The sequence below is a fragment of the Procambarus clarkii genome, chromosome 51, assembly GCF_040958095.1.
Source record: "Procambarus clarkii isolate CNS0578487 chromosome 51, FALCON_Pclarkii_2.0, whole genome shotgun sequence".
NCBI lineage: Eukaryota > Metazoa > Arthropoda > Malacostraca > Decapoda > Cambaridae > Procambarus > Procambarus clarkii.
In genome coordinates this window covers 16,281,041-16,306,625 of record NC_091200.1, presented here as the reverse complement: position 1 = coordinate 16,306,625, position 25,585 = coordinate 16,281,041, and the positions used below count along the sequence as shown (strand labels likewise).

Here is a 25,585-nt window from a genome sequence, read left to right as displayed (position 1 = left end):
GACATGAGTCAAAGTCTCTGCTGGCTTGACGCAGAGGGACATGAGTCAAAGTCTCTGCTGGCTTGACGCAGAGGGACATGAGTCAAAGTCTCTGCTGGCTTGACGCAGAGGGACGTGAGTCAAAAGTCTCTCCTGGCTTGACGCAGAGGGACGTGAGTCAAAGTCTCTGCTGGCTTGACGCAGAGGGGACATGAGTCAAAGTCTCTCCTGGCTTGACGCAGAGGGACGTGAGTCAAAGTCTCTGCTGGCTTGACGCAGAGGGACATGAGTCAAAGTCTCTGCTGGCTTGACGCAGAGGGACATGAGTCAAAGTCTCTCCTGGCTTGACGCAGAGGGACGTGAGTCAAAAGTCTCTCCTGGCTTGACGCAGAGGGACATGAGTCAAAGTCTCTCCTGGCTTGACGCAGAGGGACGTGAGTCAAAAGTCTCTCCTGGCTTGACGCAGAGGAACATGAGTCAAAGTCTCTCCTGGCTTGACGCAGAGGGACATGAGTCAAAGTCTCTGCTGGCTTGACGCAGAGGGGACATGAGTCAAAGTCTCTGCTGGCTTGACGCAGAGGGACATGAGTCAAAGTCTCTGCTGGCTTGACGCAGAGGGGACATGAGTCAAAGTCTCTGCTGGCTTGACGCAGAGGGACATGAGTCAAAGTCTCTCCTGGCTTGACGCAGAGGGACGTGAGTCAAAGTCTCTCCTGGCTTGACGCAGAGGGACGTGAGTCAAAGTCTCTGCTGGCTTGACGCAGAGGGGACATGAGTCAAAGTCTCTGCTGGCTTGACGCAGAGGGACATGAGTCAAAGTCTCTCCTGGCTTGACGCAGAGGGACGTGAGTCAAAGTCTCTCCTGGCTTGACGCAGAGGGACGTGAGTCAAAGTCTCTGCTGGCTTGACGCAGAGGGGACATGAGTCAAAGTCTCTCCTGGCTTGACGCAGAGGGACGTGAGTCAAAAGTCTCTGCTGGCTTGACGCAGAGGGGACATGAGTCAAAGTCTCTGCTGGCTTGACGCAGAGGGACATGAGTCAAAGTCTCTGCTGGCTTGACGCAGAGGGACGTGAGTCAAAGTCTCTCCTGGCTTGACGCAGAGGGACGTGAGTCAAAGTCTCTCCTGGCTTGACGCAGAGGGACGTGAGTCAAAAGTCTCTCCTGGCTTGACGCAGAGGAACATGAATCAAAGTCTCTCCTGGCTTGACGCAGAGGAACATGAATCAAAGTCTCTCCTGGCTTGACGCAGAGGAACATGAATCAAAGTCTCTCCTGGCTTGACGCAGAGGAACATGAATCAAAGTCTCTCCTGGCTTGACGCAGAGGGACGTGAGTCAAAAGTCTCTCCTGGCTTGACGCAGAGGGACATGAGTCAAAGTCTCTGCTGGCTTGACGCAGAGGGACATGAGTCAAAGTCTCTGCTGGCTTGACGCAGAGGGACGTGAGTCAAAGTCTCTCCTGGCTTGACGCAGAGGGACGTGAGTCAAAGTCTCTCCTGGCTTGACGCAGAGGGACGTGAGTCAAAAGTCTCTCCTGGCTTGACGCAGAGGGACGTGAGTCAAAAGTCTCTCCTGGCTTGACGCAGAGGGACATGAGTCAAAGTCACTCCTGGCTTGACGCAGAGGGACATGAGTCAAAGTCACTCCTGGCTTGACGCAGAGGGACATGAGTCAAAGTCTCTCCTGACTTGACGCAGAGATGGCCGCCGGAATCAACCCATCAATTGCCTTTTCCTCTCATCTCGTGACACTGTGTCACGTCTCACACATACGTGACAGGTGTCATAGGGCTCCTCTACCTCCCCCCCCCCCCCCCCGTGTCACTGTCATTGTTCATACATCCATTTCCTACAGGAGACTAATTACTTCCTGGCCCATTATCGAGGGCCATATAATTACAATCATTACTCTAATGACTCCATTTCGACAAGTACGCCGCCGCCCTCTTAAACAAGAACTGAAGTGTCAACAAATATATATTGTACTGCTCTGGAAGCAGTTCAAAAAACAGCCTGGGACAGTTGTAGGCATCCATCAGTCTCAGGAGACGACGGAGTTGCGCTCTGGTTGTCGGTCTGGAGTGGCCTCTCCAGGGCGCAAAGCCAAGGTAAGTTGATACGGTTGAGAAGGTGTTACCCATGCAGCGGGTCCCCTCCTCCTCTCCACGGCGCCTAAAGTCTCCAATGGAAAGGAGACACTGAACATTTATAAACACCAGACTCTATCCTCTCTCAAGATTTATGTGGCACATTATTTTTCTACGACGATTAAATGTTAGTTTCTCTGATGTAGTTAATTTATTAATGAAGATTGTTTACATAAAAAATAGTTACCGGGATGAAGGGAAAGTGGTTAAGAGTAGGTATATATATATATATATATATATATATATATATATATATATATATATATATATATATATATATATATGTATATATATATATAGGAAGTGATCATTATATGATTTGCATACCGTGGCTTTCTTACGGTGATGAGGAAGAGATCTTAGCTTCTTGCGTGTCTAACCTCAGTTCCAGCTGGGCCGAGCATTTCACGGCCAAGTTGCAGTGATGAAGGAGGTCCTCCACGCCCCACACACACACACACACACACACACACACACACACACACACACACACACACACACACACACACACACACACACACACACACACGCACACATGCGCGCGCGCGTGCAAGATCGTATTTATTCTGGCTCGTCATGAGAGCTGTAACACTTGTCAGCGGAGCTCGCGTGCGTCCGCCTACACACACACACACACACACACACACACACACACACACACACACACACACACACACACACACACACACGGGACCAAAGAGCCAAAGCTCAACCCCCGCAAGCACAAATAGGGGAGTACAAATAGGTGAGTACACACACACACGACAGTAGCAGCAGCAACAGGGGCAGCAACAGGAGCAGCAACAGGGGCAGTAACAGAAGCAGCAACAGGAGCAGCGGTAGCAGCAGCAACAGGAGCAGTGGTAGCAGCAGCAACAGGAGCAGTAGCAGGGGCAGCGGTAGCAGGAACAACAGGAGCAGCGGTAGCAGCAGCAACAGGAGCAGTAGCAGGGGCAGCGGTAGCAGGAACAACAGGAAAAGCGGTAGCAGCAGCAACAGGAGCAGTAGCAGGGGCAGCGGTAGCAGGAACAACAGGAGCAGCGGTAACAGCAGCAACAGGAGCAGCGGTAGCAGCAGCAACAGGAGCAGCGGTAGTAGCAGCAACAGGAGCAGTAGCAGGGGCAGCGGTAGCAGGAACAACAGGAGCAGCGGTAACAGGAGCAACAGCAACAGATGGCGGCCTCATAACCACACAATGTGCAGGTGAAAGACTAACGGTTTCCTGCTACTGGACAGCGGAACCGTGAACCCATTTTTCCTAGTTCTTTCCCGCCACTGGGAAGAAGAAATGATAGGCTTAGGCAAGTAGAGGGAGCAGGTAGGCCTAGGTGGCCTCCAGGGAGGGGTAGTGGAGGGTAATATAGGCCTATTGAGACAACTAATTATCATGTTTATTCAAATTATCAACTTACTACCTCTCCATTTTGAATTGATTTAAATTTCACGATTTAATTCCCACTAAACCATAACTTTTCAAGTTTCATAATTCCTCGTTTTCTTTATATTTCTCTAACTATATGCTTTTTTGGGGGGGGTTTCTACCATTCGTTAATTATCTTGTTCCATCAACATTGTTATTCCCCCGTTTCTAACTTCATTTGTTTCTTCAATTCTGCTTCTTCATTCGCTTCCTTCATACCACTTGATTGTTGAATTATTACAATAACCTCCAATAAGAGCACTGTTAACGGCCAGTAATAGCGGGAACTAGAGCATCCCAGTGAGCTCACTAGCCACACTCACCTATATATTCTCGCAAGGTCGACCTTCAGCTCCTGGTGCTCCAACTTCCTCGTTGGAGGAGGAGGAGCCACGCAATAGACCAAGTGGTCTATTTATAATGACTCCCGACAACCTCTTCTTGCTAATCATTAACCTCTTGAAACTATGTAAGGGAGAATGGTCCAGGACGGACCGAAACGTCGTCGTCCCTTCAATTTCTAGTGTGTGGTCTGGTCAACTATGTAAGGGAGCTAGCCTAACACGGGTGGAACGCGAACAAGGGGGACACAGGTGGAAACTGAGTACCCAAATGAGCCACAGGGACGTTAGAAAGAACTTTTTCAGTGTCAGAGTAGTTAACAGGTGGAATGCATTAGGCAGTGATGTGGTGTTAGCTTTTCTCTTAGCTCAGTCCACGTGTTCACTACTCGTATACTGAAGAAGTGCTTCCTTACACTGCTGTGGCTCGTCCAAGTCTCTAGTTTCCACCAAAGTCAACTTGTGCTGCAACTTGTTCGTGTGAGACATTCAAGTTGGGTAGTTAGTTGGTAGTATTCGGTAATCCGGTCATTTCAAAATCTGGTCATTGGTGGCCATAAATCAACAAACAATAACATTTAATTTCCGTGCACATGGGTGGTGTTTTTAAATATCTGACATGTCGCAATCATGTCCCCTTTCTGCTAGTTTGTGTAACCGTTCTTCATAGCTCAGACCTCTTAGTTCAGGGACTAATGAAACCCATAATTTGTCGTCAGTCATGGCGGCTTTGCTTTTGCATTTATTGAACAATTTTGATGAGCTCCGAAGCACTTCGAGGTTGCAGGCGATGAGTCACAATAACGTGGCTGAAGTATGTTGACCAGACCACACACTAGAAATTGAAGGGACGACGACGTTTCGGTCCGTCCTGGACCATTCTCAAGTCGATTGTGAATACCACTCAACACTTCGTGTTGTACATGCTGCTTCACTTCGATTGTGAATACCACTCAACACAACACAACCTCAACACTTCGAGGTTGTTAATACCAATCACAACCTTGGGTTGTAATGTTCCTCAGCTCGAAAGCTGTTTAATGCAAACAAAGCCACCGGAATTGAGTAAAGATGTACAGGTTTCGTAAGCGGTTGCTTAAATAATTGATGAATCCTGGCCCAGGCTTGTAGCAAACCTTTAGGTCATTCTCTAACTAGTTATGTTCTTGATGAACAAACCACTAGTCAGAAAATGAAGAGATTGTTATGTTCTTGTTTATGTTAGTTGGCTACACTTTGTTCACATATTCTGAACGAACAGTTGTTATGTTCAATGATGAGAAGTTTCTTGGTCCAGGTGCCTGAAGATTACATAAATTTTCACCAACTTTGCATACGCCGCTGATGCCATCCTGTTGTTGTGTATCTACGGCGATAAACATGAGGTTACGTTTACTCTTAAAAAGAGTTTTTACCTTTAAAAAGGAACTACTTTTCACACACACACACACACACACACACACACACACACACACACACACACACACACACACACACACACACACAATTTACATCATCATTTACAAAATATATTTTACCAATCAGCCGATTTACGAAGCTCACCATAGCGCCCGTTTACGCCAACCCATCCCAGGATAATGTCAACCCCAGGATAACTGGGGTTATTTTCCCTGTGTTATGCCAACCCAGGACAAACGGAGATAGGATAGGATTACCGAAGACTTAGTCTTCGTAGACTTAGCCTGTCGTAGACTTGCTTCAAGACTTGCCAATGCACCGTCTTGCTAATTGACCTGCTTACGACGGCCGCCTGAGTCCAACCCCGCGACCCCGGCCTTACCTAAGACCTAATTCACATTCACGGCGACTAACTCCTCCACGCGGACCACCACAGAGCTGGTGCCTAACGTACACACCTTCCTTGTGCACGCCTCACCTTAACACACCTGAAGCCTTCACCTTAACACACCTCCCCACACACCTGCAGTCTTCACCTCAACACACCTCCCACACCCGCACCATTGAGAAAGAATCAATGCTCAAAGGAACGACAGAACGAGGAAATAAACGTAAATTATAAAGATGAATTAGTCAGACGTCAGAAAGATGTTGTGTGTATGGCAGACGCTGAGAAGACAAGGGCTGATTTGATGACGCTGTTATAGATTCAGCTACTCGGAATAGGTTCAAAGTAGCACGGGCTATGGTGAGCCCGTAACTGACTTGATGATGCTGCCCGTCCTGCTAAGGTCCCCCAACGTGAAGAAAACGGTCAATTTAAAGTGTCTTAAAGTGTCCTCTCCTAACCAACCGCCAGAGGACCCAAAACAGAAAACGGGACAATACGTCACTTTCGTCAATCGCTTCCATTTTCTAGTGCGACATTTGTTTGGCCTCAGGTAACGCATACGTGCGAAAAGCGACGTTCTTTGTATTAGGACAGGTTGGATGACGAAGTGCTCGAAGCTATAACTCAGTACAAAAGTTGTAATTACAAATTATAAGAGAACGAAAGAATATGGTATTTGCAATAGCCAATAAATGGTCCGAAAGGCGAGGTTCAGGAGCTGTAGCCCAACCCTTACCAGCCTTTCTAGTGAAGTACATCTACGCGAGTACAGAATAGCATTGTAAATTGACCGTAACAGAAACTCTTCAGTCACCCTCTGTGGTCGATGAAAATGTATATTTGTGGATTAACATTGTAGCTCATTTGACTTAAAACTGGTTGGTAGAGCAAACGACTTGGCTTCCCTTGCAAGGTCGGCGTTCGATTCCTAATGGCCCAAGTGACTATAGGCATCGTTCCTTCAATCTATCCTCATATCACTTCCATGTGCTATATTGGCTCAGCATTTTCTCATTATGACCTACTATACTTTACCTCGTCAGCGTTACTTTATCCAAACACCACCTAACCCCCCCCCCACCCCCCCAACCCCTACATTCCCGGGACAGTAACATCTGTCCCTATCCTACTAGCCCGCCCTCGAGGCGGCGACGCAGAAAGAGGAAGCCTCTGAGACAGGAACGTCGTGACGCAGAAAGAGGAAGCCTCCGAGACAGGGACGTCGTGACGCAGAAAGAGGAAGCCTCCGAGACAGGGACGTCGTGACGCAGAAAGAGGACGCCTCCGAGACAGGGACGTCGTGACGCAAAAAGAGGAAGCCTCTGAGACAGGAACGTCGTGACGCAGAAAGAGGAAGCCTTTGAGACAGGAGCGTCGTGACGCAGAAAGAGGAAGCCTCTGAGACAGGAACGTCGTGACGCAGAAAGAGGAAGCCTCTGAGACAGGGACGTCGTGACACAGCGTGAGGAAGCTTCCGAGACCTGGATGCTGTCACCGCAGGAAGAGGAAGCCCTCGGGACAGGATGAGGTCCGGGCTACAAAAGGGGAACAGATGCCGGATACAGGTGTATGGGGGAGAGGACAGGGGGAAAACATAGCCGAGGCGCGATTAATCAATTTAAACCCCACAGGAAATTAAACTGAGACAAAATATATATAGGAAATAAATCTGATGAAAAATGTTAAATAATACATAGTGTATTGCGACTCAAGGAGCCCCCTCTCCTTCCTCAGCAGGCTCCAGAGACACTTCAAGACGACCAAAGATCACATTCACTCCAAAACATCCACCAGCCTACACGGGGGGGCTATTCATGCCCGTGCCACCTCTTGTAGGGGAAGGCTTAATCTTTATTAGTCAGTCCTTCGAGCATCATCCCATGACACATGTCCTCGCAATATTCGTTTTTTTTTTCTTCCCCGTCTGAGAGCTTGTCCTTCAAGGCAAAACCAAATCCTTCGTTTTCAGAGCCCAACCTCCCCCCTAGTCCTACAAAGTCAGCCCTACCTCCCTGCCGCTCTCGTTCGAGCGCACGGTGTATCGAGCGAACAGCGTCGAACGCACACTGTGTCGGGCGAACAGTTCCGAGCGGCCATAGTATCACTGAACAGTTACAAGGGACCGGTAACACAGACCCCTACCTCCCCCCCCTCCCACCACCTGGACTGTGTAATAGTCGTCAGCTGGTGAACGTTCATCGCTTAACTTTGCGTCCTCGTGGTCCAGTGGCGGCTGGTATTGTGTTAGTCTGTCTGTCTCTTGCTAATGGTCAGGAAGGGCGACGAAGGAATGGAGGAAATGGGAAAGGAGGGGGGGGGGAGAGAATGGAATGGAAGGGAAATAAGGAAATTTTGGGGCTGTGTGAGGGTTAGCGGTAGTGGAAGGGGGTGGTGGAAGAGGGTAGTGGAAGTTGGGGGGAAAATGAATGATATAATGGTATAAACACATTGTTTTTTCCATTCAATGGAAGAGTTGTTGCAGCGTGCGTATGTATTTAAACACAACACATGCATTAACAAACACCTACAACATCATCAACGGTACAAAACATCTCCCATCTCCCCAACATCCTCTCACTCTCCACATTCTCTCCCCCCCCTCCCTATACTCACTTTAAAAAAAAAACTAGATTACTTGCACGTTACAAATCACCTCGTTGTTATGGAGTCTATCAATCACTACTTCCTACCTCCCTCCCCCCTTTCCCACTGTCCTTCCCACCACCCTTCCCATTGACACACTCCCCACCCACACCCCCACTCCTGGCCCCACCCTTTACTTCTGTGTGTGTGTGTGTGTGTGTGTGTGTGTGTGTGTGTGTGTGTGTGTGTGTGTGCGCGCGCGCGTGTCTCTGCCCCACACTCAAACGTGCAATGATATCAAGCTAGTATAAACAGTACTTGTATTGGCTTTTCAAGACACGCAAAATTCCCCAAAGTAGCCTCCTTGGGGGTGTTGGCAGAGGCGGAGCCGCGAACTGAAGCCCGGCCTGGCCCCCGGGCCGGGCTCAGGAAGTAACAAAAACTCCCAGAACCCCATCCAGGTACAATCCAGGTACCAATCCTGGAAGCAGGCGAAGCGGAGCTGGTGTTATCAAGAGCTAGGAGGGGGAAAAAGGATTGTTAGTTTGGTGATCTGATCGTTCAACTGCCTCCAATCCTTTCCCCTAATCACCCCATCCTTTCCTCTCTCTCTCTCTCTCTCTCTCTCTCTCTCTCTCTCTCTCTCTCTCTCTCCATCCAATCCTCCCATCATCTCCCTAATATTATAGTCACTGCTGAAGCCAGATGACGCCCTCTGTGTCAAGCAGACGAACTATGCAGCCAGTGGACACACACACATCTTAAGGTACATTCTTCAAACAGTGACTGGGATGAGCAGATGACTCCCTCCACTGCTCCTTATGTCTCTGGTAACGGAGTCCCCCCTACGGTGCTCTCTAGTGGTGGGTCTCTGAGTGGCGTAGTGAACAGTTAATTTAATTTTCATTTTCGAATTCAATATTGGAAATTTGGCTGTATAATCTTGAATTTACATAATTTCATCGTTTGTTGCTCAATGTGGAAAATTCGTTCAGTTTTTATTAGAAATTATATTAGAAATTTTCTCCATTTTTAATCCCTGTGTGGATACTAATAGATTTGTCCTACCTGACGTCTATTGGTCTGAATGAGAGTGCCTTGGATTGTGAAACCATTGATGTAATCAGGGATTGACTGTCAACCATTGATGCATATTAGGGTTTGATTGGCCTACACGTGTGTCAATACAATTCCATATCAATATTCTATTTATGAATTCACCTGCGTAGAAATGACCAACGCGCATCTGTTCATTTAACACGATGACAAATGTTGTGTTTTATGTATATATAAACACACAGACAAGTACATAGATCAACACATTATTATGCGTGGGTTGCTCCGTGCGTGTCATGGTAGGTGTGTGTACAATTCAATTACCATATGCAACCTAATATTTGATACATTGCGTGAGCATAACAGTCATGTCTGTGTGAGCATCGATATGAATATTCAACGAGCTATTGGCACAAACATGGTATATATGTGTACACACACACACACACACACACACACACACACACACACACACACACACACACACACACACACACACACACACACACACACACACACACACAAACTGATAATCGTGAGTGCCTACAACCCTCCAGCAAGCAACACATGGACAAAGGAGGAACTGGATGACAAACGAGAGGGCCTCATAACGGTCATGAGAGAGACTGTAGTAAGGGCAGATAGAGATAAGTCACGATTGTTAGTACTGGGAGACTTGAGCTTGAAAGGAATAGACTGGGAGGCCTACGAAGCAAGAACGGAGGACATTTGGACAGGCAGCTTTATAAACCTCATTCTGGAGACATTCATATCTCAACACGTCAAGCAGGCCACAAGAATGAGGGAAGGGGATGTTCCGTCAGTACTGGATCTAGTATTCACCAAGAAAGAAGAAGAGATATTTGACATCCAGTATCTTCCTTCCTTGGGAAAGAGTGATCATGTCCTGTTGGAAATTAAATATGCTTTGTGATATAATCTAGAAGAGAATGGGGACATTGAAACAGTTGATAAACTCGATTTCAAGAGAGAACACTATTGGGAACATAGAAAATTCTTTAATGAGTTTAATTGGACAGACTTGTTAGGCAACGAAGTAAATGAGATGTATGCCAAATTTTGCGAAACATACGATGAAGGCACACAAACATTCATACCAAAACAGAGATGCAGGACCAGAAAACAGAATTGGTTCAACAGAAATTGTGAGAGGGCCAGAGAGGAAAAGACAAGAAAATGGGTTCAATAACGGAAGAATCTTAACCCGCAAACATACCAGCATTACAAACAAGCAAGAAACAATTACACAGCAGTGAGAAGAGAGGCAGAAGGAACTTTGAGAAAGGTACATTGGACAAATATAAAGCAGATCCAGGCTTTTTTCCATAAATTCATTAAAAGCAAGCTACATGTAAAAGATAAAATCCAAAGATTGAGAAAGGGGAACAGGACCACTGGGAATGAAAGAGAAATGTGTGAAATGATAAACGAACAGTCCCAAAGTGTGTTTGTACAAAATGGGGACTTCAGTGAGCCGGACCAAATACCAATTCCAGATCACGCCATAGAATACAGAGGTAACTCAAGACGAAGTGGAATAATTACTCAAGGGGCTAGGAAGAAATAAAGCAGTTGGACCTGATGGAGTTTCACCTTGGGTGCTGCGTGAATGTGCAACTGAGCTGAGCATTCCACTCCAATTAATATTCCAGACACCCTTGTGCACATGAATCTTAGCAGAGACATGGAAAGAGGCAAACATAGTACTAATTTATAAAAACTTTTGGAATAAAAACTAAAATAAAAAAAAAAATAAAAAAAATAAAAAAATAAAAAAAAAAAAATTTTGAAGTATTTAGAACCTCTAAATTTTAGACCCGTATCATCAACAAGCGTGGTAGTCAAAACACTAGAAAAAATAGTTAAAGCCAAATGGATTGAAGACCTAGAAAGTAATGACATAATAACGGACAGACATTATGGTTTTCGAACATCTTGTGTAACAAATCTACTTAGCTTTTATGACAGAGCCACAGAGATACTACAGGAAAGAGATGGTTGGGCTGACTGTCTATCTTGACTTAAAAAATAGGCTTTTGAAACTTCCACACAAGAAGTTGTTCTGGAACATGTTGGAGAGGGTGACAGAGAGACTTCTGACATGGATGAACAATTTTCTTACTGACAGGCAGATGAGGGGGCAGTAATCAGAGACAATGTATCTGACTGGAGGAGTGTTACTAGCGGAGTACCACAGGGTTCACTTCTTGCCCCAGTAATGTTCATTATTTATATCTACCAGACAGGAATACATAATTATCTACCTTATCTACCAGAAGGAATATAGTATTATATGAACATGTTTGCGGATGATGCTAAGATACTGGGGAAGATAAGAGACGCAGACGATTGTAATGACCTTCTAATAGATCTAGACAAAATGTGCTTGGAGCGTCAAGTGGCAAACAGAATTCAACGTGTATAAATGCTATGTTATGGAATGTGGTATCGGAGAAAATAGACCACACACAACTGGCAAATTACGTGGAAAGTAATTACAGAACTCTAATAAAGATCGAGACCTTGGGGTGGTTTTGGATAGTAAGCTGTCGCTAGAAGAACACATAAAGAACATTGTGAGAGGAGCTTATGCGTTGCTTTCCAACTTCAGACTTGCTTTTAATTATATAGATTACACAGTTTCAAATGTAGATATGATAGAGCCCAATAGGCTGAGGAATCTGTACACCAGTTGATTGACAGTTGAGAGGCGGGACCAAAGAGCCAGAGCTCAACCCCCGCAAGCACAACTAGGCGAAAACACACACACACACACACACACACAGTCGTGAACACATTTTCTCATAATAGAGTGAAATTCGGTTGTAAACCACCATGCACTTTCTTGTTATGACAAGTTCAATTGTGTAAGTTATTAATAAAGTCCATCTTTCACCTGGCCAGTGACCGGAGCGTGCACCACGCTGGCGGAACAATATGTTAGATCAGACGGCGCCCAAGGTCACGGGGGTCAGCCGTGAATTACGCCGCCGCTTATATGCAGTTCAGAAATACCTCGGGTGGCAATCATCGTCACGGTAGTGAGGATTAACGACACCCACGACACCACCGGGGCTCGCGAATTGCCCGCGGGGAAATTTGGGTAATGAAGACCGCGTCGTGTTGAAGAGGGGAGGAGGGTGTTATTGTTGGGCGAGCGTGCGTGTGTCTGTGTCTGTCTGTGGGTGTCTGTGTCTGTCTGTGGGTGTCTGTGTCTGTGGGCGTCTATGTCTGTCTGTCTGTCTGTCTCTCACTCTCGAATGAAAGCCATCTCGACGATATGGAACTTTATATGGCTCATTGATGATGCTGATTTGATAATCACACTTATGGCACTCTAACGATATTAAGGCTGCACTTGACATGAGTGGAGTAACTATAATCCTCCACTAGCCCTATAACACACACGCTATCCTTATTACAACACTATCCGCACCATTTGGTCTCACCACATACTGCCACGCTACGAATGGTTTCCATAGTGAGAATGAGACCAAACTTCCGAGGACCAATAAGCAAGACCCTTGTGCCACAACCTGGGAGAAACCCATCACCCACACACACTCCCATAGAGTACCATCTCGTCCACTTCCTCCAGTAGAGCGCATCTTATCGCTGTGGCGACCACCGCTATAACGGGCTGGTCTCGTCATCTGGTGGTCCGTTAACCACCCCTCCCTTCCCCCCTCTACCCGTGGAAATGCAGTGGTCGGCGTGGGATAATTGCCGCATGCGTGGGATAATTGCCGCATGCGTGGGAAAGAAGCACTTGCGGGTGTGTGTGGTTTGAGATCGAATGCTTGGAGGATCCAGGTGCGCCACTGACCCAAGAAAGCGCAGCAGGGGGGAGGTCTGGCCCGCGTGGGGAGGGCAACAGCTCGGCTCAGCTGCCACTCCGTACAAAAAAATCCAACTGTATTTCCTATTCAGGAGAGTACGAGCCCAAGCAACCTACACTGATGACGATACACAGAAAACGGGAATATATTACGGTTCGTAAGCGAGAGCACAGGTTGGTAGGCCTCAATTAAGATATCTTTGGGGGGAAGGGGGCGGATGTTGACGTTGTCGCAAGATGCAAACTTGAGAAGTTTCAACTGGGTAGTTGAATTCGTCAATGTGATGGTTCGTGTCTGGTTGTTTTGGATGTGTGAGACTTCTTGTATTGAATGGTGCTCCTCTTGTGTGTGTGTGTATGTGTGTGTATTCACCTAGTTTACTAACTACTTTTTTTTCCACACCACACACACATACACCCCCAGGAAGCAGCGCGTGACAGCTGACTAGCTCCCAGGTACCTATTTACTACTAGGTAACAGGGGCATTCAGGGTGAAAGAAACTTTGCCCATTTGTTTCTGCCTCGTGCGGGAATCGAACCCACGCCACAGAATTACAAGTCCTGCGCGCTATCCACCAGGCTACGAGGCCGCTGTGTGTGTGTGTGTGTGTGCGTGTGTGTTTACTAGTTGTGTTTACTAGTTGTGTTTTTACGGGGGTTGAGCTTTGCTCTTTCGGCCCGCCTCTCAACTGTCAATCAACTGTTTACTAACTACTTTTTTTTTCCACACCACACGTGTGTGTGTGTGTGTGTGTGTGTGTGTGTGTGTGTGTGTGTGTGTGTGTGTGTGTGTGTGTGTGTGTGTGTGTGTGTGTGTGTGTGTGTGTGTGTGTGTGCGTGTGTGTGTGTTCCGCCGTGCTCTGTTATTATGCCTGTGTTTGTTCTTTTCTCCACGGGTCACGTGGCAGGCGAAGGGGGAGGCGGCCAGTGGATGAATCTCCCAATGGCGTGAGGGGCAGAGACTACATGAACACGTGAATCATGGTACCACACGGCCCCCTTCCCAACCCGTCCTCTTGCAAATTACATCACTTTTCCCTCGTACGCGCACTCGGGCTAAAAAATCGATGTAATTCAAAACGAAATCGGCTCACGAAAGTGACGTACTGTCCCCGTTTTCTGTTTTGCGTCCCCTCGGTAGCTTAGGATAGGAGAGACTTTAGTACAACAGTTTCTTGACGTTGGGAAATGTTAGGAGGATAGGCTAGGTGGGACGTCGGTGCCTGACATTCCACTCAGGGAATATACATTCTCTCTAAAGTCTGCTTCAAAGTAATTTTTAGGTATTTTGTGGGGTAACTCCTCTAAAAGTGACAAGCTGAAGCCATTGTAGATGGAATGTATCAAATCTGAAATCTGTTCCAATCATTTTGTGCGATTGGAACACCAAAGGTGAATCAAACTATAACCCTAACCTGCCTTAAGCCTAACATACGCAATCTTAGCCGTAATTTAGCATATATATGTTCTATATTAGGCCTAGCGAATGTTAGATTTGGTTTTTGCCTTCTCTTCAGTAACCCTCTACAAAATTAATTAATCAGTACGATGTTCGACTGTTATAGCAACACTCCGCAGATATATATATATATATATATATATATATATATATATATATATATATATATATATATATATATATATATATATATATATATGTCGTACCTAGTAGCCAGAACTCACTTCTCAGCCTACTATTCAAGGCCCGATTTGCCTAATAAGCCAAGTTTTCATGAATTAATGGTTTTTCGACTAACTAACCTACCTAACCTAACCTAACCTTACTTTTTCTGCTACCTAACCTAACCTAACCTATAAAGATAGGTTAGGTTAGGTTAGGTAGGGTTGGTTAGGTTCGGTCATATATCTACGTTAATTTTAACTCCAATAAAAAAAAATTGACCTCATACATAATGAAATGGGCAGCTTTATCATTTCATAAGAAAAAAAATTGAGAAAATATATTAATTCAGGAAAACTTGGCTTATTAGGCAAATCGGGCCTTGCATAGTAGGCTGAGAAGTGCGTTCTGGCTACTAGGTACGACATATATATATATATATATATATATATATATATATATATATATATATATATATATATATATATATATATATATATATATATGCAATTGACGATCACAAAACACTGATCATTTTATGCGGAAAATCCACAGAGAAATATGAAATGAGGTGAACGTTTCGGCTTTGTTAAAGCCTTTATCAACACCAGACAGACTCAAAGGCTTTAACAAAGCCGAAACGTTCACCTCATTTCATATTTCTCTGTGGATTTTCCGCATATATATATATATATATATATATATATATATATATATATATATATATATATATATATATATATATATATATATATATATATATCACTTCATATATCTTCCTCAGTAGCTTTAGGTATTATCGTTTCTGAATGACTTGTTGGTTGGTTTAGGAAGCGCACAGTCATTGGAAAAATTCATATGATTAAAAAAGCTATCACTATAAATATTTTCGATTTGCATTCTGACAGCTGGCTTCTCAATTTTGTTTTTCTTCCACTTTGTTATCATTTTAATGGAATTTTTCTAGTTCATGTGGAGTGTATTTCCCGTATCATGTCCTCATAAGTGTATCATGAGGATGCAAAATAATAATTTCATCGATGAGTTACGATTATCATGAAATTATTTTCCATTTCTGAATTATGGGTCTCAGCATGTCGAGGTCGTGGCCAGCTCTCAACACAGCGGGTCGTGGCCAGCCCTCAACACAGCGGGTCGTGGCCAGCCCTCAACACAGCGGGTCGTGGCCAGCCCTCAACACAGCATGTTCATGCTCACTAACTATTCAGAGAAAATTACTGGATTAATACCTAATTGCCTCTAACTACCGGTAGAGTAGAGAGCCAATGTGAGGACTTGCCGCAGTGTTAATTACCGAATTGCCGTTTTCTCTTAGAGGAAAGATTTACACCAGAAGCTGCAGAAGTAATTGTAATAAATTGTACAGATTAACGTGATTACAAGGCTCTGCTAAATGTACTTTTTCCTTCGTGCCCTAGAAGTAGAGAAGTAAAGTAAAGCTTCACTTTTGGGTTATCTTAACACTTTATTAGTGCTTATTGGTTTATCGTGCACTGGTTCGATACAGCCTCTTGTATTAGCCTTTATCAGCCAATAAAGCCTTCAGCCTTCTTGTACCAGCCAAGGTATCAGCCTTGTAGCAGCCTTTCCCACTCGTCGTCTCAACTAATAAGTCACGTTTTTTTACTTTATGGAAACCAACTTTACAATTGCAACCTTTTAAGAAAAGTAACGGCTCACAAATATCGACGTTTTCTAAGCACCAGACTCGATAGGTTAGGTGGGTTGCTTGGGTTGCTTACGTTTCTGGTTTGGTTAAGCGGTTAGATTTTTGACGAAATATCGAATCAAGACAACGGGACTAACAACAGGAAGACAGTATTTGGCGTTATATCCAGAAGTTCCAAGAACAGGAACACAAAATTTGGCATTAAATAAAAAAATAGAACTAACAGGAATACAATATTTGTGTGTTATTTCAAGAAGTACTAACAGCAGTAACACAATTTTTGGTGTTACATCAAGAAGTACTAACATCAGGAACACTAAAATTATCCTCCAAGTTCAAGTTCAAGTATGTTTGTTGAGACCAGAAAGAAATACATCTCAAAGGGATAGAGTAGCTTAGGCTATTTCTACCCTCCTGCAACCTTGCTTTAGTGAAACCTTGTTTGGATTAGGCTGTACAGTTTTGGCCACTGCATCAGCCTATGGAATGGGCATAAATTATTTTAAAACATAAGCAATTAAATACAAAAATTAATCTATTGCATATGAAATCTTTCTTACTAAGACATATTTGGTCTAAGAGCTTTGAGGTTACATTTTATCGAAAAATCAAGAAAGAGGGAATGTAATTTTGAAGAATACAAATAGATAAAAGGTATTAACAAAAAGGAATATAAAAATTATTTGAAATTACAGAGCCAACACAGAACTCGTGACAACAGATTAAAGAAAACATAGTTTATTATATAGAAAAAATATAGGCTATTATATACAAAACTCAAAGGCTATTATGTAGAAAGTAAAAACAGGACATTATATAGAAAAACAAAAGCTTGGCAAGAGACGCTTCAGGAACCATTACCGATGAAAATATTGTTGTCGATTGTTAACATTGTATGGACAGTTACGTGAGCGAGGGTGTTTATAAATGAGCTTGTAGTCAGCCTCTACGCATGTGAACGCGAGCGTGCGTGTGCATGCACGCTACTTCCGTGCATTGTGTACGTGTCCAAAGCAGCAGCAGGCGGTCTGACCGTGGTGGTGTGCTTGCCTGCTTGCTGGGTCTACACTTCCAACACGAAACAGCTGTCGGCTATCCGGAACCACATTGATTATTTACCTGCTCTGCGTCACATTTCCGACCCGTATATAAAATATGTGTCTCACTTTTTGAAAAGTTTGCTTAGCTGAGCTGAACGATTTTTAATATTGGTTCAATTGCAGATGAATTCTTGAAATCGATTTCATTATAATAGCATCTTCTCATGTAACACGGGGAAGGGGGGGGGGGGGTTTCGTCTCTGTTCGACTCTTTAATCGCCCTTACCCCCGCCCGTATTCTATTTCCTTCAACTCAATACCATGGGACCCCAGAGCTACTCTAACCGAATCCCACGCCACGTGGTCTTAGCCGTTCAACCGGCTAAGATTCTACTGTTCCCGTGGCGTCGTACTAGGCTCCTAGCAAACTCAAGGATCAAACATTGTTCCTGGGTTATTTTCTGATTCCTTATGCTCCCAAAGTATAGAAAGTTGTAATTATTCCCCCTCAAACTTTAACTTTGCTTGTATCTTTGTCATCTTCGTCTAGAATGCTGCAGACTCCTTATCTAGAGCTTTGCCACATTGTTGCATAAGTCGGCAACGTTCTCGTACTCTCAAGACGTCTTCCCTAAGCTGTCTTAGGCCAAGATACAAGCAAAGTTTGAGTAAAATAACAGCAACTCTCTATACTTCGGAGGCATACATAATCAGACAACATGATTACCAAGGAACACAAAATGTATATTATTGTACATAGTTTTGCATTGTGTATAGTAATACATGTTTGACTACATAATATAGTATAATAATACATTGATAGGACCGTACATACTACAGTACATAAATTAACTACCACAGGAAACGTCAATTTTCTCCTTTGTATGAAGTATTGATTACAAGAGAAACGAGTCTTGTTAGTATTGATCGTTTCAATGTTGATTTTGGGCTACACAGCGAATCCTTCCTTACCTGGGGCGGCGGTCGCCTTCGTCTTGCAGCTATTCATTGGTGGATTGACTGCTGTTGTTCCAGAATCGTGATGGTCATGTTAGCGACACGCACAGCCCTTGGTCATGGGGTTCACTGTCGGGCAGTGTGAATTTCTTGTGTGTATGGTGATGACTGCCGGTGTTGGGGTGGTGGTCGAGTCCGGTGTTGTGGTGGTGGTGGTTGTGTTTGGTGGTGATGTAAACGGTGTTGTAGTGTCCGGTGCTGTTGTGGTGGTTGTGGTGGAGGTTGTGACCGGGGTTGTTGTGGTTGTGTCTGGTGTTGTGGTGGTTGTGGTTGTGTCCGGTGTTGTTGTGGTTGTGTCTGGTGTTGTGGTGGTTGTGGTTGTGTCCGGTGTTGTTGTGGTGGTTGTGTCTGGGGTTGTGGTGGAGGTTGTGTCCGGGGTTGTGGTGGTTGTGTCTGGTGTTGTGGTGATGGTGGTTGTGTCCGGTGTTGTTGTGGTTGTGTCTGGTGCTGTGGTGATGGTGGTTGTGTCCGGTGTTGTTGTGGTTGTGTCTGGTGTTGTGGTGGTGGTTGTGTCCGGAATTGTGGTGGTGTTCGGCGGAGGTGTGGTGATTACGTCCAGTATTGTGGTGGTGGTTGTTGTGTCCGATATTGAGGTGGTGATGTCCGGTGAAGTCAAAGTGGCTGTGGTTGGTATTGTGGTGGTGGTGGTGTCTGGTAGTATGTTGGTGGTTGACAGTCTTGTGATATCCGATACAACGGGGTTGGTGGCCGGTGATGCACTTGTCCGGCCGGTATATTAATCTGGAGTTTCACCGTCACCTTTATCCATATATTTCTTTAACCGAACACTTCTGTAAGCCCTTCTATATAACGGCCTGGCGTCTTATCATTACCACCACAATTTCGATCACAGTTCGAAATACTCAATTTCCCTCAGGGTTCGAAACACTAAGAAAAACGTTTTTGAAAATTCTCACTTGATATCTCGATAGTTTTACAGAGATTAAAGGAGTGTACGTCGTCCTCATATGCGTTTACGCACATTAAAGATAGTTTCTCTCAAGGCGGGAAAAAGCGGAGCGACGTACATCCTCCCTGCACCGTGTCCACGCCACTACTGACACCTGTTGCGTGGCCCCACTCTTTGCTCCCCCCCATCACCAACCCCCCAAAGAATAAACCCGATATAAAACCTCACCACCAACCACAAACACATTCAACAGATACATACCGACTTACACCCACAGCCCAACCAGCAAACACAATCTAACCCAAGTGTCAAGTACACGTACAACAAAAATATGGATTGGTCCACCCAAGAAAGTACATGTTTTCCTACTTATTTTCTAGCGGCCTGGAAAAAACAAGAGAGCAACGACCTAATCCGTTCTATCCTTAGGTACCGCACATATCAAACTAAACTCACTCTGCCCATCCTTACCTGCTTGCCCTTCACCCTGACCATCGTTACCTACTTGCCCTTCACCCTGACCATCTTACCTACCGGCCCTCACCCTAACAGACTCCTCCCGGCCCCATAAATGACCACTAACCCCCTCTCCCTCAAGAGATCCCAAGCGCAGAAGTCTAAGTGAAACCGGAAAACAGCCAATTGTATGGGAGAGAAAGCATGTGGAATGGAAGGAAGAGTGCGCCCCAAAAAAGGGGGGACGTAACCCCTAGTGAGAACACACGCAAGGAGAGAGTGCAAGGAAGGTGAGATATCACAAGAAGAGAGAGTGCACAGGAGAGAGCGCACAAGAACGAGAGGGCACAAAAGGGAGAAAGCGCACTCAAGAAGAGAGCACATACGATGTAAAGAGGTCAATCAAGGTGAACACATACGATGCAAAGAAGGCAACCAAGGAGAAGGCACATGCGCTGTAGTGTGTGCACTGTTATGGACTAGGTTTAGGTGTAGCCATAACGTTATTTAGAATAGCTTGCGAAATTTGCATAAGCAATTTGAATGCATAATTTGCACGAGTAATTTGCATAAGTAATTTGAATGCATAATTTGCATACAAAAACAGTGAGTGGTTTATTAAAGGCATCAGTAGGGTGACATGTTGTATTTAAATTTTACAGTGTGTGTATGCAAATAGGAGATAGATAAATTTTACAGGAGATGTATTAGCTTTCATGTTTCCTATGATTTGCATAGAAGCATAGTGATCGACAGGTAATATCTTATTTGCAAATCATGAAGACAAATCCTACATTTAGTCTGGAGAGAATAGGATTGTGCCAGAATGATATGTAAAATTATAGCTAGGCTACTGTTCAATCTGCATAATAGGTATAAAGTAGGACTGAACTGATTATCAACAAGTAAATGTAAAACAAGTAATTTAAGAAAGAGTTAAGATAGTGATGCATAAAGTGAGTATTTTGGCGGTGTTAACATATAACTAACCTTTGACGTTAGTGGAAAGGCCGACAGACACAGAGTTACTTTCCCAGACAGATTTTGGAGGGGATGGGGAGGAGGCGGCGGTGCCAGTTCTCCGATTACATTTAAATTGACAGTTGAGCAACCTTAGTTTTCACAAATCTATTTCGTGAATGGCTTTGTGATAGAAATATTTATGATACGTGTAAAGGATGAACTGTTAAAATACAGAGATGGATTATGTATAATTGTTAACTTGCTTGCACTTGAGCCATTAATGAAAATTTGGCATCATCAGGAGGTCAGGGGCGGAATGCCCTTTCCAGAGATTTGAAATCCTCAGTGCACCAGTGGATATCGAGCCGGTTGGACCTGTTCTGCTCACTTGAGAATACTTTCGAATGCTAACGCGTTGTTATAGTCAGATAGAAAGTAGTTTCAAGTGATTAACAAAGAATTTTAGGTTAGTTAGGATATGACCTTATATGTGTTTGTATAAATAGTTTGTGTTTGTATAGTTTGCTTTCACAGTGGTGGGGTGAGAGAGCTGTTGCAGCAAGTGGTAGGTTATGTGACCACTCAAGCGCAGTGGGTGTAGTGTTTTTACAGTGACAGAAGAGAGAGAGTGCTGTCACAGTTCGTAGCGGGTTATGTGCCCACTCAACCGCAGTGACTGAAGCCAGAGTATACATGTTCAAGCTCTAATTGCATCACATTTATCCCATAATTGTTCCATTACATAGTTACCGATGGTTGATGTCAGAAGCACTACTTGTAACGGCAATGCAACAGTGTAATAATAATAATATGCATTGCATCTAAGTTATGGAGGTAAAAAGTTTCGTCATTTTCAACACTGGATACAGCAAGTCAATATAAATACTTCAGTTTACCCTGTAGTGTAGCCGAGACTTGCGTCTAGGTTTCATAGCTTAGTATTTCAGCGCACACACACACATTCATACATATATGTCGTACCTAATAGCAAGAGATGCCTAACAAGCCGAATTGTCGTGAAATATTTAATTTTTCCAAATTTGTTTCCTATGAAATGATAAAGTTTTAATTGTTATATATATATATATATATATATATATATATATATATATATATATATATATATATATATATATATATATATATATATATATATATATATATATATATATATATATATATATATATATATATAATTGCAATTTTTATGTTATATGAGTCAAAACTAATATAGAAATTTCATCAAACTTAACTTAACCTATCCAAATCTAGCCTAACCTAATCCAAACATAACCTGATATAACTGACAGTAATTTACGTTCGTAATATAATACATTATTATCAGAAAAGAACCAATCTGGAAAGAAATATTTGATAATAACGAAAATCATTCTGCCTGTTAGACACATCGCACCTTGCTTACTAGGCCAAGAAGTGCGAAAGGTCCGGGAGACGATAGATTGGAGATGTCAATCTCAATGTTGGTTAGGAGATCCACTGATGACATCAAGAGGGTGAGGGGACACTGAGGTGGAGACAGTTGAGGGGAAGATGGAGCTGGAGACAGTTGAATGGAGAAGAATCCTTCCAGAATCTTTGACATAACCTTATCGGTTATATTCAGTGAGAAATGTATAAAAAAAAACCACATTAATTCCTATATATGTGAGGACGCGTGATCCAGCAGCAAGACACCTTCAGCATACAGTACCACCAGGTCCTGATACCTGCTTGATGGGGTTCTGGGAGTTCTACTCCCCAAGCCCGGCCCGAGGCCAGGCTTGAGTTGTGAGAGCTTGGTCCACTAGGCTGCTGCTTGGAGCGGCCCGCAGGCCCACATATACCTGCTTGATGGGGTTCTGGGAGTTCTACTCCCCAAGCCCGGCCCGAGGCCAGGCTTGAGTTGTGAGAGCTTGGTCCACTAGGCTGCTGCTTGGAGCGGCCCGCAGGCCCACATATACCTGCTTGATGGGGTTCTGGGAGTTCTTCTACTCCCCAAGCCCGGCCCGAGGCCAGGCTTGACTTGTGAGAGCTTGGTCCACTAGGCTGCTGCTTGGAGCGGCCCGCAGGCCCACATATACCTGCTTGATGGGGTTCTGGGAGTTCTTCTACTCCCCAAGCCCGACCCGGGGCCAGGCTTGAGTTGTGAGAGCTTGGTCCAACGTGATAACATGTCAAACGGGGGTGATAATAAGTCGCCAATATCTTCCTTAATCAAAAAGTATGAATATATTATGACACCCCCCCCCCCATCCTCTCAGACCAAACAAATTGCAAATGATCACGAGGGATACTAGAGAACGAATTGAAATTCGGGCTGTAAGGATAAACAGCCCGTTCCATCCCAAAACCTTATCCTGACCCCCTTACAAGCGCTATATAATTGTCATGGCTTGGCGCTTTCCCCGTTACAAGTTACAGCCCCGCTCCTGTGCCAGGTAAGTCCACTACGGGCTCACCATAGCCCGTGCTGCTCTGAACTTACGTTTCGAGCAGCTGAATCTAAACCAACAAGGGCGCTTCCAAGATAATTCCCTTCCTCTTAGGTTTGGATTGGGGATTGGAACACTATCTTACTGGTGCTCAGAGAAGGTAGACAAGGCTGTTAAGCTAGTACTTACCTCTCCCCTCATGTGGGTTGTGTTCAGTGGTGGAGCCTGGACTTGCCATCGCGCAGGTCCGAGTTCACCTCCCCGAGGTTTCAGAGGGATGGAATGTTTATTTCCACGTAAGAGTGGATTATAGTTTACATTGGACTCCCCTCTTCAGATCAATATTAACGCATAACGTTAGATCATACCAGCGGACTTAACAGCATGCTAACCCTGCAGTTCAAGGCCTCAGATGGAAGGCGCTAATGATCCAGATTAACGTTTCATATTTACTAAAAAAAAAATAGTGCATTGAAGCACGCCAACATACCACTTTACAATACCATTAAAGTAGACACTCTCTACATCAACAATTTCACAAGAACTACATATAGACCTCTCCCTTCCATCACACACACACAATTCTACGAGATGGAAAAATGACTGATCAAGACTGAACTACGTACACACAGAGATCACACTAACGTGATGCATCAAATGAACAAATCCACAAGGGCCGTGACGAGGATTCGAACGAATTCGAACGAACGAGGTTCGAATCCTCGTCACGGCCCTTGTGGGTTTGTTCATCTGAACTACGTAACATGGGAGTATAAATTTTGTTGCTTGGTCGCAGGGTTTCTGCCGTGTGTCCCGGCCACGGAGCCGGTGCCAGGGGGGGGCGGTGCGCCAGGCACGCACTGACCCCCACCAAACCAGAAAATTGCTGCCTGTGCGCTCACAATTCACGGGCAAATCACTTTACCTTCTCTGTCATCTGCCTTGAATAACCATCATCAGCAAAGAGAAATTTTGATTTAAGTGCGTTGTAATAAAGGTGGGGTGATTTGCCTGTGATGGTTGGCACTAAGTGGGTTCGTGGCACGAGTGTATGAGTGTAGTACACATAATGGCCAGGGTTCGTGGAGGAGAGAGAGGGGGAGAGAGGAGGTGGGGCGCCGGTGGCTGTGTGGATAGCACGCTAGACGCGTAATCCTGTGGCCCGGGTTCGATTTGTTTCTCGCGCCGGCGAGAAACAAAAATGGGCAGTTTCTTTCACCCTGATGCCCATGTTACCTAGCAGTAAATAGGTACCTGGGAGACAGCTGTTACAGGCTGCTTCCTGTGTGTGTGTGTATGTGTGTGACAAAAATAGTAGTTAGTAACAGTTGATTGACAGTTGAGAGGCGGCCCAAAGAGCAGAACTCATCCCCAGCAAGCACAATACACACACACACACACACACACACACACACACACACACACACACACACACACACACACACACACACACACAAAGCACAACCATTAACACTCCCCATTGTGATATTATGTTCCTCAGGGAAGGTGACAGGGGACAAACAACACGACTGCCGTGATGCACAAGAAGACAATATATATAATCCTGAACAAACACGATAAATCTCCAGGAAAAACAAAGCTCACATAATCCAGTTACAGTGACCGCACCTGCAAGCTCTCCCGCCCGCAGCTCTTGTCACAGTAAACCTTCTGGCGTGCATGATCACCTTGCATTCAACCCTTCTAGCGTGCATGAATACCTTGCAATCAACCCTTCTAGCGTGCATGATCACCTTGCATTCAACCCTTCTAGCGTGCATGATCACCTTGCATTCAACCCTTCTAGCGTGCATGAATACCTTGCATTCAACCCTTCTAGCGTGCATGATCACCTTGCATTCAACCCTTCTAGCGTGCATGAATACCTTGCATTCAACCCTTCTAGCGTGCATGATCACCTTGCATTCAACCCTTCTAGCGTGCATGATCACCTTGCATTCAACCCTTCTAGCGTGCATGATCACCTTGCATTCAACCCTTCTAGCGTGCATGAACGCCCTTCATACATACTTACAGCTCCAGGAACCTCGCCATCGTCCTCATAACAGGAGAAAAAAAACAGAATTATATTTGCAGTGGAACAGCTTCGCCTAATTATAAAAGATGATTATGGCGCAATGGTGTTCAAACCCCTCGATCTTCAGACGGCACGAAGGGCCACGGGCGGCATTAGGGTGGGTGGATGGGGTTGGGTGGGGGGGGTAAAGGAGGGGTTAAAGGTGAGGGGGGGGGTGAGTGGG

General features: G+C 44.8%; 1 protein-coding gene across 1 annotated transcript in view; it reads right to left on the bottom strand.

Moving 5' to 3' along the window:
* sha (shavenoid) overlaps positions 1-19,610 on the bottom strand; it is a 70,467-nt gene extending 50,857 nt beyond the window's left edge. Inside the window, exon 1 of the mRNA XM_069304041.1 lies at positions 18,519-19,610. The gene's annotated coding sequence lies outside the window, so the exon portion shown is untranslated. The remainder of the gene's footprint in view (positions 1-18,518) is intronic.
* Positions 19,611-25,585: the final 5,975 nt, after the last annotated feature.